At 34.5% G+C, this 13,488-nt stretch overlaps 1 long non-coding RNA gene across 1 annotated transcript; it reads left to right on the top strand.

The window, feature by feature from the left end:
• Positions 1-200: 200 nt before the first annotated feature.
• On the top strand, positions 201-11,732 carry LOC146443508 (uncharacterized). The gene is made up of 3 exons (XR_014856053.1): positions 201-320; positions 9,385-9,484; positions 11,653-11,732. It is a non-coding gene; the product is annotated as an uncharacterized LOC146443508 (long non-coding RNA).
• The last annotated feature ends 1,756 nt before the right edge of the window (positions 11,733-13,488 follow it).

Here is a 13,488-nt window from a genome sequence, read left to right as displayed (position 1 = left end):
TGTAAATTTTTGCTGACTGAAAGAAGTCAACTGAAATAAGGTGACATGAGAAGGAAAAAGACACATCTGTCTGTCCTTCTGTAAGGAAGGAGCTCTAACAAGCTGCTCTTGAATTCCACAAACACTCAGGTTATAAAATGCCAGTATAGCCATTCCACACTACTTTTTCATGTCCTTTTGTGAGGTCAGAGTGCCACTAGGTTAGAGTAATGGACCCACTGGGAATCTTGCTAAAGCTTATTGCCCTCTTGCACATACACTGTTGGCATTTTCACAGATGTGTGGGAAATTACAGCATAGCAGCACAAGCAAGTTTATAGGTGGGATCAAGGGGTTCTGAACTGTGAGGGAACACCTGGCCTTTGTGAAAAACTAGCAGTTGGTGCTCAAATTTGTTATCTGCAGCCTCTCCAAAAAGGAGTGGACTCTGGAGTCTACTTAAGAGTATTAGTATAGCAAGTATATATAACTACTCTTCAGATTGTTAGATGACAAAGATTTTCAGTACTTTGAAAGAATCTGAGAACACATTATATAGAGAGTTTTGCTTTGATTTTTCTTTCTGAAACACAATAGAACTGGATAGAGATGACTACAGGAAGACCAAAGAATTTAGTAAAAGGCCTAAATGAATCTTCTCAGTCTGAGATGCATGTAATGACCTCCAATATGCTGATATCAATTTGTGAAAAATACTGTCCTCTGCAGTCCTGCAGATCTTTACAGATTTGGAGCCCCAGTCTGCAGCTTAATGACTGACCTGAATGGAGGGCAAAACAAAATTTTATTGTTTGAAAGAGGAGGGAAAAGACAGTAAAGGCACCTTCCCTATCAGAGTGCAGAAAAGGTGGTGTTAGCTCCATTAATCTTTGTAATGACTGCCTGCTACCTGCCCCCATAAGCTTCCTCTGGGGCATTGTAAACTGCAGTAGGCACACTGGCTGAACAAGAAATCCTTCTCCTTTCTAAGTGAAAAGCCAGAAACTGGACCTGAGGGTTTGCCTCATGATCCTCAAGAAAATGAACTTCCATTAACTTTTTCGTAGTCTGTGCTTCATCATGACTTTAATGGTTTAATGATTTGATGGTCCTTGTAATTCTGTTTACAGATAATGTGGCACTTGGCTTCACTGTAGTTGGTATTTGAATACAAAATGTTGCATGTTATAGCTTTCACTCATGAGAATTTACATCCATAAAATGTGTTTAGACTACCTATAACTTCTTTCCTTCTACAGATTGCTTATGCATGATGAAAAATAATTTTTTTATTTGGTTATTAATTTTTTCCCCTCTACTTTCCATCACTTAAAATAGCATGGTTTTCTGTGAATACATGGAGCAATTTTCAAAGAAAATGTGTGCTAGTCTCAGCAGGAGTGGCACATCCCATCTCAGTAGCCCTTGCACAAGAAATATTACAGCAAATTCTTTTCGTGATTGGAGGGCTGATTGGTGATTCGTGATTTTGCTTGCTTATTTCTTCACAGTATTTTTAAGAAATCAAAGAAACAGGCTTTTGTGAAAATCTAGGTGTCGGTAGACATTTATATATACATACACATACACATGTTCTCTTACATGATAGGTGGCATATTTCTCTACATTCTGCTCACATTTTTTCTCCCTGAACATTGCCAATATCAATAAGATGTCATTTTTTTCTATAATATAAGGATTGTTTATGGACTGCAATAACTGCTTATCTCTGCAAAGATCCAGTTGTTTTTCTTCTTGGAAAAGAAAGAAGTGCAAGGTCTGTCAAAATGAAGGGCACACAAATCATAGCACATCCTTCAGCTAATTCATCATACAGGTCTAATCATAAATGGAAAAAAAGACATTTTTAAATCCTGTATTGAATATAGTATTCATTGGGATGATTTTGGCCCCACATGGTGAAAGCTTTTCTTATGTCTTTGAAGAGTTCAGCTATACCACATTGCAATGCTAACATATAGCTCCCATTAATACCATCATTGGAATGTCTCATATTTTTGGACTTACAGGTATCTTTGCCACTCAGTATAAAAAAAATCTTCACTTTGAAACAAGTCAGTGAAGGGATGACCTTATTTGATCAAACACTCCACACACAGGCTGGAATACAACCTAAACCCCCGATTCCTCAGTAGCTACTACCAGAGAAAGGCTGAAACCTTTCAATCTCCTTTCCACCAACAAAAGTCCCACTTAAGCCTGGGCTGCTCATTTGGTGAATCCATTTGTGGGTGGTAGTGGGAGTTGGGGAACTTCTCTGTGGAGGACTCTGTGGATAAATATCTTGCAGCAAGAAGTCATCCATATTCTAGGCAATAACATCCACATCTGGTAAATATTTTTAAAAGAGAACATAATCCAAAAGCAAATCAGATTACTTGTATTGCTTCACTTAAGTCTCCCAGCCATTACACTTCCTTCATGAACATTTCATCTCCTCTAATTTAGCCTAAAAATCCAGATTAGGCATCTTCATTCCATGTGCAGATGATACTTTATGCAATTAAATCAAATGGAAGATTTTCTTGAATTGAGTAGCCAAGTTGTGGACTTCTATATGAGATTTTCCCCTTTTACTCATATGTATCTACTCAAGATTTACAGGGGTAGAAATTCAATTTGAGCATTCATTTTCTGCCATGAAGGACACAAAAATCCTAAATTAACTCTGACAATCTGAAGATACCAGATTTTACAGATGTACAACATTAATAATGCCAACTTTTCTTAATTAAAATATCCTAATTTCACCTAAGAGGAGCAAAATTCAGTGAATCTTTTATGCTAATTGAGGGTCCATCAAGTTGACAAACAGCATGTTACTAATTTAAAGGCAGTCAAAATGATCACACATCTCAGAGATTGTAATATGCAGTTACTGACACTGGTGACAGAACACATTTCATTAGTAAGCCCTCTGTCACATGTTAGTGGCTGTTCTGCCCTTAAAATAAAAAAAATCCCTTAGTAATGGAATTAGACTTATGTTGTCAGTCAGAACAGCCAATAAATCAACTCTTTCTATAATCCTGACTCAGATTTAATGTTCTTGCTGGACTATACAGGACACTTTAAAATAAGAAAAATAATAAATAACGAAAATTTCCTGAGGCCTAGTTTTGCATCAGCTGTAAGATCTACTATCCCCTCTTTTCTTCCTTATGTATTAAGAAATCTCTCTTTGGCTGATTCAAAAGAAACAATACATTTAAATTTTGAAGCACCAACTTACCAAGTATTTTAGAAGTTAATTGCCTCAAATATAGTGCTGCCCAAAAGCAGATTCCACCTCCATAGTTCATTCATATCTTGGTAGCTTGCATCTCCGTGGAATTCCATATCTTGATGTTTCAAGTACGGGTGACATATGATTTATATTGGTTTTGCACCTGACATTTATTTGTTTCTCTTCTCTGACAAGGTGAGAAAATAATGTGTCTTGTCTTGTCTCAACACATACCACTCAAATTCTAGCTCACAAAAGTGGAGAAACATGCATCTTTTTGTCATATACATGATTCACTGACATTTAGTTTAGATATCTGTGGACAAGAATATACCCACTATATTGTTCAGTATACACTATGCTTTCTCTTTCACTCAAAGCTTTTAGACTGTACAGGACAGACACCAAGGTCAGTAGTTTTTTGGTTTTTTTGTTTTTTTTTTTTTCTTCAGGTTTCATAGAAATATCTTGCTTTTGGCAGTTCATTTACAAGTTGACACAATTCAGCCAGGTATTGCCTCTACTGACCACATTTTTTAGGGAGCTCATGACTAGTTTGACTAGCTATTCACCAGCTCACCAACTCTTGAGGTTTGAAGAGATCTTTCTCATATATTTTGGCAGGAAACAGTGAAAAACATTTCAGAACAGTCAATGAAATTTAGGTTAGACTGACAGAGATTAAGAATAAAATTATTTTAAAGCCTTCAAGAGCAGCTCAGAGAAGAGAACAGAATGGGTTTAGATGATAATGCAGACAAACACAACTGTACACAGAGAATATGTGACAATGTCAGACTTGGCTGCATCCACACAGGATTCAGCAAATATTGTAATTTTACTACTGTAAAAATCAATGATTCTGAGTGTTCAAGGGTGGAATTGTTGCCTGGGGTATCGTTTGTCTCACTAAAGAAGACAACATAGGGCCCTAATAACTCATGTTATCTTTAATTAATGTCACAAGATCACTCAAGAAGAAATCATGTAGGTTTTGTGTAGAGGCTAAACTCAGTTTTTCACCTTCTCCATCTTAGCATGTTCAGCCAGGAGTAGGATATTATGAGGGCTAGAAAGAGCAGCCTTGGAAACATTAGAGAAAACCACCCCCTTAGATATATCTTTTACATTTTAATTACATATTTTATATACATACATAATTACATATTTGCAAAATGTCTCAGTTGTTCTTATTCATGCACTGAGATGTTGTTTGCTGATAAAGTTAATACATGCATACCATAATATTATTGTGATTTAATTTAAAATTGCCTTATTAATTGACCTAAAATGTCTAATTTTTCTTTCCATCAATAATCTGTAGGCCTGCAGAAAAACGGCCTCAGCGTTTGCTGTCAATGTTTCTAAAATATTATCAATTTCTGTCAAACTCCTAATGTTGATAATTTATCAACTTCCATTTCTGTGAAGCTGTACTTCAACAAAGGCCAAAACCAGCAACCATTCTTTTGGACAAGATTTTATCACGCTGGTCTAAGCCAACTTTTATTTAAATATTTCCTCAAGCCCAAAAGTCAATAGCTGAAATAGATTGAATCTGCAGAAAGAGATCTGTCTACAAGAATTGTGAGAAGGAGAACAAAACTAGAGCCATGTTGCTCCAAATCAGAGGAGTAAAAGAGGGATTTTTCTGACTGCTTTTTGGCAGAAGACAGAAGAACACCGGATGGACTCAGTCTCGCCTCCTGTCTCAATATGTGTAGTCTCCAATGTAGTGATGTTCTAAATTAAATCTGTTTGGAAAAAAATGCCAAATGGACATAGGCTGTTAAAGTGAGTAATTGGCAATGTCATTGTGATTGATATGGTCTATTGGTAAAACTTGCAATTCACATCTTTCTACTGGTTTTCAGTCATTTTTACAGCCATCTGGTTTAGGTTGCATTTTTAAATATTTGAAGTTAATCTGAGTAAGACAGTTTTCAGGTGTATTGCTCTGAAGAAGAGAGAAAAGTGTAAACGGTAATTAGAATGCAGTCGATATTTTATATGTTTATACTTTGAGTGCAATTGAAGTTTCACGTAAGCTCAGAATGGTAGTATTTAACTTTACAACATTATATCATGCAACAGAGCTTTATATGACAACTTACTTTTATTTTGGAAAAAATGCCAAACTTTAAATTCAATTCTTCAAGTACTCTTGAAGAAATAAACTGATGCATAGCTTGAAAACTAATTTGAAGTTCTTCTAAGACATTGCACAGTCACTGAATTATTATTTTATACACCAAGCATTTCTTCATAGAGGAAAATGGAAGTTATATTCAGAAAATATCACAATGGAAAATAATATATTTTTGCCTAGCAAGATTTTAAAAATACTTTACAGTGTAATTTTGAAGGCAGATCCTTCTGTGTGTCCTGCACTTCCTCAAAAAATTTTGCTTATTTTACCTGCTTGTTACTGAGGTTCTTTATAAAATAAAAAATTACCCAGATGGTCCAGTGGCAATGTTATTCATATTGCTTTATACTTTTAATTACAAGGTTAACTTTATAAATATTTGCTTAACTCTAACAATTTGAGATAAAATATTACATTTCAAGTATATCATTAATAATTATAATCTGGAGGACTGGAGGACTGTTTTTTTATGCTCAGCTGACTGATTTATCAGAACAATCTTAAGATTATTTCCTTAAGGAAAGTAAAACACATTTTTGGTAAGAAACACAAAATAGAAATAAGACATTATTACCTTCACATCTTGAAGTTTTCTTCTGAAACCTCGAAAAATCTCCTCAATTTGGCCCAGTTGGAAAGAACATTGTGATTTGAACATTAATAATAGGGAACTGCATGTATCTCAGAGGAGATATCTGTTCTGGGTGTACTGTGAGTATTCCAGCCTTGGACAATGGAAACCTAAGATCATTGTTGCTAAGACTGTGCCTCGTAGCTGGCAGGGTTTGCTCTGAAAACTGGATGAAGCATAGGAACTGAAAGAGGAAATTTTATTTCTTTTAGAAATGATAAATTTGATCCACAAATAGGATTTACATATTTTCACATGTGCACACAACAGTCTTTATTTTCTTGTTGGACTGAAAACTAGTCTGTTTCCTTATAGAATTGCTATACATTTTGTTCATATCTGTCACCGACAGAAAATTTATTCATGCACTTGAATATCTTTCAGGTAGATGCTTGTACCACACAGGAGAGCTAAGGAGAAAAAGTAAAATAATTATGGGAAGCACATTCAATTTTGAGGCAAAATTGTGATTAAAAAACCTCTGAGCATGGCTAGAGATATTTTCTCTTATTCAAATCTACCATGGCAGTACGCTAGTAGTTATTCTGAAATATTGGAGTAGATTTTCTTTTTCTAAATTAAATTATTAAGAAAATGTAAAGAAGAAATTAAAAATATTTATATGTGCACAAATAAATAATTTTGAATTGGTAAGAAAAGTGTTACAAAATAATGCGGAAAAATTTTGGAAAGTTATCTGTAATTACAAAGGTAAGTGCAAAATAGCTGTAGAAATGTTAGACAAATAAATTTTAAAGCTTTCTACAGAGATGTGTGTACTTGTGGAATTCTGGAAAAAAACCCTTGTTTTCTAAGCAAAGAGCCATCTGGAAGTCTGACTGGGTTTAGATTAAATCTAGTATTTTAAAATTTATGAGGTCTACTACTTGTATTCAGACCTGCCATTCTGCATCACTCATTTTACATCCTAAGAGGAGAGTGCCTTGTTTTCTGTTAACCTAAGTGGAACATCTGCTTTTTTCCCAACTGTTTGGTATTTAATGAAATACTTTCTAACATGTGTTACCACCTGCCCCCACGAAGGTGAGGGTAACCCAGGTTTTGTTAATAGATCCCTTGGGGCTGATTGGAGTGAAATGACACTGAATGATCAGTGTTTGTAAATATATATATATATGTAGGGTTTTTTCTAAAAAAGAAAAGTTTGCAATTGGAAACACGTACATAGCCATTTTGGTTATTATTGTCTATAGAAATATAGCAATACGGAAGCACAAAATATTACTTAAGAAAATTTATACGGGGAAAGAGGAAAGAATTTAAATAGGTAGACATGCTAATTACAAGATGACATGTAAGAATATGTGATAATTCAGAAGTATTTATTCACATATCTTGCAAATGAATATGACAGCAAAGAACACGAAGAGCCATCCAGTCCAGCAACTACTACAATGGGTATCTAATTTATGGGATCTTTCATAAACTTATGAATTGCCATGATAAAAGTAGAAAAACTGTTAGTGGACAGCACTGCTGGAAAGTAAGTAAAATCCTTCATGTTCTACTGGATAGAAATCTCCTGATTTGCAGCTTGAACATGTTCATGGTAAGCTTCTACCCACTTATTCTTTTGCCAACCAGCGCCCTTCAGTTTAAGTGTACTTTGAGATAGCAGTCATATTTTCTTTCACTGTTTGCTTTTTTTTAGACAAGTGTTTTTCATTTATTCTCCACTTGCGAGATAGACTGTCATTCTCCTGCTGAGAGGCAGTGTACAATTAGCTCAAGGACAGTGCTGCTGAAGCTGCACAGCTTCCAAGCAACGCAGGTCTAATCTGCCTGGCTGGAAGTGTCTGAATATTTATGTCCATCAATGTGGGCTAACCTTTCTTAGGCTTTTCTGTATCTTGATTTGAAATAATCTTTAATGAAGATATACAGCCAGAATTTCAGACCACAGGTATGAAAGGAGTGTTGAAAGGACGACTGGAACATGTGACAAAGTAATGAATTGAGTCTGCTGAAAGAGTGTTTAGTCACAGTATTTGCCCAGTTCAAATAGACAGTTAAAACCTTTTCTGACTGCAAATAATTTTGAAATTTGCAAAGAATCAGCAATGACTTGGTTTCATGTTAAAAATTTATGCAATGAATGAAATTAAGCAAGAAGAAATATACTTCTGAAATCAATTTTACTATAATCTGAGGCTGCAATCTTATCCAAACTCTTTCTTCTGGAAGGAATGCCTGCAGGATTCTTAACATATAACATAGTCCTACATATGTAAAAACATCAAAGCAAAAGTATTTAGAAACTAGAGATGATTCTTTCAACTGGCCCTAGTATGTTTTCATTGAAAGTGTATATAGGGCTCATGTATTGTTTTCAAGATTTTGAGTAGAAAGGGCCCAAATAATATACGTTGAGTCTCCCCCTTCCCACACCTGACTGCTCAGCAATGTAGAGCTAGAAATAATCTATTCTCTAATTAGCCTAATTAGTCCCAGTTTCAGAAAATATATCTTGTTCATGTTTTGTCTTGACCTGGTTTTGATGCAATGAATAAGGGAAAGAACAATTAAGAAATGCTTGAAAAAGCAGGACAGTTAATGGCACTCTGACACAGATTTTATATAAAGTAGTATTTTAGATAAAAAGAAATAATTTTCTTGAACTAGCCTGAGCACACTTCTGGGCAGGTAGTCAAAAAACAAGATTGTCACCTTGGGCAAATTGTCCCTGCTTCCATTAGGTATGATATATTTGTATTTCTTGTAACACAGCTCATGCAAGTGTTAAGGAAATGGTGAATAGGATGACCCTAAAAAGGAAAGATATGCTTGGGAATGTTAGTCCAGTGAGAAAGCTCCTGTCCTATATGTTCCACTGTCACTACAATTATATAAGAGACTGATCTCTGCATTTCTGCACTAGAGTTTTACAAACACTGACATGGATACATATGCGATCACTTGGGAGTTTGGTTTTGGTTTGGTTTGGTTTGGTTTTTTTTTTTTTTTGGTGATTATGGGATAATAATCTCTGAAGCCGTATATTTTTATACTTACATAGTGTTAGGATTCCCTTGAAGCACTATTTCTAGTAATGTCTGTCTTTTTTAATTGGGAGCTATTGGTTTAATCCAAATGTGCATACTTAGAAGAAGGGTAGAGAAGAAGGAGAAACAGTACAGAGTGGAAAATATGAACGTGCATCACCTTGCTCCATTAAATAGAACTCCATTTTCACTGTTCACTCACTCAGAAGTGATCTGTGACACACAGGGTTATTCCTGTACAAATTACCATTCAGTTAGCAGAGCTTTGTGACAAGATGTTCTAATAGCAGTGCATTGTCATAATGTCACTGCAAAGCTTGGAGATGGATTTGGCAGATGTAATTTCTTTTTGCAGACATATGATAATAAGAACAATCTACGTGTTATGCAGTGTAAAAAAGTCACAGAAACCAAGGTCTTCAGCTGACACAGTGACACTGCCAGAACTACAGCATGTATTTTTATAGAGAGAGTAAATGGGACAAAGCTTACTAAGATAAACCTGTGCATGAATTTGCCAAGCAAGCCAAAGATACTTGCTTCATCTTTTGTACCATGCCTTAATATCTAATACAATGTAAAAATTCAGAGTATCTGGTGAAATATTTAAAGATGTTACAGAAATTTTAACCATTATCAAATCAGTAAAAGGCTTCTCTAAGTCTGCAACAACAAATTATACAAAATGGCCCTGGATTTACAGAGTCTATGATAGAATTGAGACTGTAGAAACAAAAAAAAAAATTTGCAATTTTTCCAGGTTGGAAGTAGGATACTCATCTAAAAAACAAGTTAAACAACTTCCTTTTTGGCCAAAACAAACTATTGTGTTATCAAAAGTACGGTGACAATGAATAGAATAGACATTGAATAGAATAGACAATGAATAGAAGATTATTTCTCTGACGTGGATATGATGGATTCAGAGAGTTTTCAGTAAAAGCATACTGTGAAGAAAAAGAAGAACTAAAAGTAGTATTTGGAGAATTCATTTACATTAAATAGATTTATAGGAAGAACTTAACCAGCTCTTCTGATTTGTCTGTACATCTGTGTTGGAGTTACAAGTCTAACTAATGAAATGCTATTTTAAAATGTACACAATTACATATTTTTTTGCAACCATAACACATATAAAGTGGCAAAACTATAGAACTTACAACAACTCATTATGTCTAAACCACCATGACCATGGGCAACTGACTCGTGTCATAAAGCTGTTGTTAGTGAATGGCTTACCTACATTTTAGTGTGAATTGAGTGCTGTCAAAGACATAGTTTTAGGTTACTCTGCATAATTTAATTACTTTTTAATTTACATTTTATTAATTAATTTGTTTTCTTCTATTACAAAGAGCTGACCTTTTGTTTGGCAGACAGATCTTTGTGGACACTTTCAAATAGAGACAGAGAGACATTTATCGTTATATTCTTGGCTCATGAATATAATATCATGTTGCAAACTGTCCCAGTTAATTCACCTTGTAACAGTAATGACATCTGGATTTTTTTGAAGGTGTTGCTTGATTGCTTTCAAGGAGACACAGATATTTAAACATTGATTAACATGTTTATTCTGCTTCATTCTTTGGGAAGTTAAAACAAGCTTAATGAACTATCTGGCAAATACGAAAAAGTATCATGAGATTATTAATGGTATGGCAAAATGACATTTCTCTCTGTAAAGTGAACCTTCTTGAATGATTTAACATTGTTTCCTTTATTCAAAGCAGTGCTAGGATCTTTTGAATAAAAATTCCAGGCCTTTTAAAGCAGAGAACTAATTTTTTGCCTCCGCTTAGGATAATGCTAAAACTCATAGACGTAAATAAAATGTGTACTTAAGAACATGGCTACTGTGAAAAATTCCATGTAAAATGCTGGAAGTTTGGCAAAGTTGGAAACACAATCTTACATTGGTGATGCCTCAAATAATTTTTCATCATAGTGAGGCTATCAGACTCAGGTCTTCTGTGCTATATTTAGCTTTGTGTAGTGCTTTACATGTTCTAGGTTTCCCAATTTCTAATCAAAAATTGTAAAGTATGGTTGACTCCAATAGAAATAGTGAAGTTTTTAATATAATTTTTGCAGCTTTCAAAATTTTAAACATGAGCTGGCTGAGAAATCAATGAGCTAAACATTAAAGTGTTAAAATTCATGGGCAGTATGCACAATGAAAAAATAGATGAAAAGCTAAGCCATGGATACAATGCTTTTGTAATGAATCATACACACATACAGAAAGATTTTGTTACAAACTTTTTTTCTTTTTATAAAAACTTTCTTCTAGTTTAATACAATTTCTTTGGCGGTGTTTCAGAGCAGGTGATGGAGGAAATTACTGTGTTGAGTGACAAATTACCAAACTCATTTTATGTCCTTAACCTATTCAAAGTCAGCTTTCTCATTAGGTTAAAAGTCTTGGTCAAATTCTACTTTTAGCATACAAATGTGATTTTATGTATGTGCTTGTTTAGGACTTTGTCTGTCTGGTTCTAGACACATTAAGGAGAGTAATTTATGAGCTCTTTATGAATAAAACTTCCAATTTGCGTTCTTTCTATAATTAGAAGTTTTCGGTGTATAGTTTGCATAATAAATAATTCTAGTTTGTTTCTAGCAGTTCTGAGTGCTTTGTCTTTTTGGCTGGATTCAATTCATATGTCTGAAGACACCTAGAGGAGCATCAGCATTGATGAGTAAGAGCAGACTTCTACTGACTGCATGCCTTTGAATTGTGCTTTTGTTTTGACTGAAGTACACTGTTGGGAGTCAGCAAAGATTGAAAAATACTGAGGCAGTAGTATGCAGCAGAATCATGTTTTCTCAGCTGGGAATGGTCAAGTATATGCACTGGTGTCTATGTCTTTTCTCTCCTTAAGAACAAAACTGAATGGAAATACCTCACTAGATGGTCAGAACTACTCAAAATTTGTAGCTCTATCAAAGGTCTCAGCACTGATCTGCATTCTTTGAGGATAAAGTCAAAGAAAAGGAAAACATACCAGAAAAGTGTCTTTCTCTGACCCATGCAATATTCTCTCTCCAATATTGTATTTCTTCTCAAGCGTTCTGCTTGACTGCTGATTTGAAGTGCTGAACAAGAAATTACAATGCTGCCAACTTTCCACTTGTTGAGACACCAGATAATTCACTGCAGGTTTTCTCTTGTATGAGCTTTCAGTGTAAGTGGTGTTCTGCTCTGAAAGGACTAATGTTCAGACAGTCAGACTGTGAGTCAGACTCTGTAGAATGCATTTGTGTTGTCTGCAGCACATAGGAAATTCACCTAAAAATGTGTGTTTTCAGAATAGGAAGAAAGTTTGGGGAATAAGGACACAAAACCAGAAATTAACATTTCATTATTTGAGATCTCTCATTATTAAGATCTCCTCCTGCATATTGTAAAATTTGTCTCATTTGGTCAACAATGACAATATATCTGTTCTGATTTTGTCCTATGGCCATTCTCCCTGCATAGGAGCCATAGTTCTTTCTTATTTTAGTTTTTATGACTGAGGAACCATTTTGTATCTGCTTGAAATATTACAAAATGTGTAGTTCAGCCTGGCTTCCAACCAGTCTTAGATATTTAAGTTTTCATATATTTAATTTCCAATAGTTTTGTAGTAGTAATCGAGCTGAAACCTATCCACAAACCAGGAACACCTCTTATCTTTTCTCAGTATATTGTGTCATGTAGTGTATTTTGAAATTTGATGTCACTGTGTGAAAAAGCTCATGGATTTAATGGCTATAATGTACAACACATTTAATAATAACCAAAGATGCTGTCACCTCCCAGTGTTACAAACACAATGTTCTATTTACAAAGCATATAAACCAGAAAATGCCATCGTGGGGAGAAGTTACACATTTCAGTAATAAAAAATGTGCCACACCTAAGAGATTTGTATACTAAATGAGTTTTGTCATTTGCTTAAATCTTTACCTTTAAAATAATTTCTTGGGCGCAAGCTAAGAGCTTAAATTCAGGCATTCTAACATCTGAAAGTGTTCTCAACACAAGTCATGGGCTTTCTTAATCTTAGCCTATCCTCTGGAACAGGAGTGAAACTAGACTACACAATTTCCACGACACTTCAAAATATCAGGTTTTAGTTCCCAAAGGATACAAAATACCATCAAGTGTCAACTTGCTGTGTTACTTTCCTAAACTTTATTCATACACAAAATAATTTTGCATTAAAAGCAGTGGCACCAGAAACCTCTGAAGTAAACAATACATTTTGATTTTTTTAAGAGACGTGTAAATTCAGGATTGTAAATTGTATTCCATCTTTACTGTTCTCCTTTGATATGTTAATTTATCTCCAATCCTTGACTTCTCTCTGTGAAAATTCTTGATTAATTACACCTCTGTGAGATTCAAATTTTTTGTAATTATTTAAATACTTTATTTAAAAGATAAATTCTCTCTTAGTCAAAAATACAA

The sequence above is a fragment of the Lichenostomus cassidix genome, chromosome 1Aa (genome assembly GCF_008360975.1).
Source record: "Lichenostomus cassidix isolate B80296 chromosome 1Aa, HeHo_3.0, whole genome shotgun sequence".
In the NCBI taxonomy this organism is placed as follows: Eukaryota; Metazoa; Chordata; class Aves; order Passeriformes; family Meliphagidae; genus Lichenostomus; species Lichenostomus cassidix.
Note: the sequence above shows the minus strand (reverse complement) of the source record. Positions and strands in the feature narration are given on the sequence as shown.